This window comes from Penaeus monodon, chromosome 19 (assembly GCF_015228065.2).
Source record: "Penaeus monodon isolate SGIC_2016 chromosome 19, NSTDA_Pmon_1, whole genome shotgun sequence".
NCBI lineage: Eukaryota > Metazoa > Arthropoda > Malacostraca > Decapoda > Penaeidae > Penaeus > Penaeus monodon.
In genome coordinates, this window is record NC_051404.1 from 6,486,726 (window position 1) to 6,487,060 (window position 335).

At 33.1% G+C, this 335-nt stretch overlaps 1 protein-coding gene across 1 annotated transcript in view; it reads left to right on the plus strand.

The window, feature by feature from the left end:
- LOC119585321 (organic cation transporter protein-like) overlaps positions 1 to 335 on the plus strand; it is a 46,543-nt gene that overhangs the window by 25,092 nt on the left and 21,116 nt on the right. The gene's annotated exons all lie outside the window — the stretch shown is intronic.

The following is a 335-nucleotide window of genomic DNA, read 5'->3' on the forward strand; positions in this document are numbered from 1 at the left end:
AAGACGTTCCAGAATTAAAATTGAATATTACAAACTTTTACAGAATAAAAAAGAAAAAGGGTTGTTGTGAGCATCTCTACCGTACTCTATTAAGTGTCGATAACCTTTTTCTGACAATCTCTCTTTGCAATTTGTTGCTCTCTCGCTCTCCCATCTAACTTTTTTTTTCCATCCCCGGCTGCCTCGAAATATTCATTTTTCCATTTTTTTTCATTTCTGTATCAAGCTTATCATCTAATTACATTTGGGAACTCAGATATAAATTCTTAGGTCTGTGCATTTGTATCTCTGTACTGATATTGGTATCGTTGTAATATTATAATTTGATGCTGGTG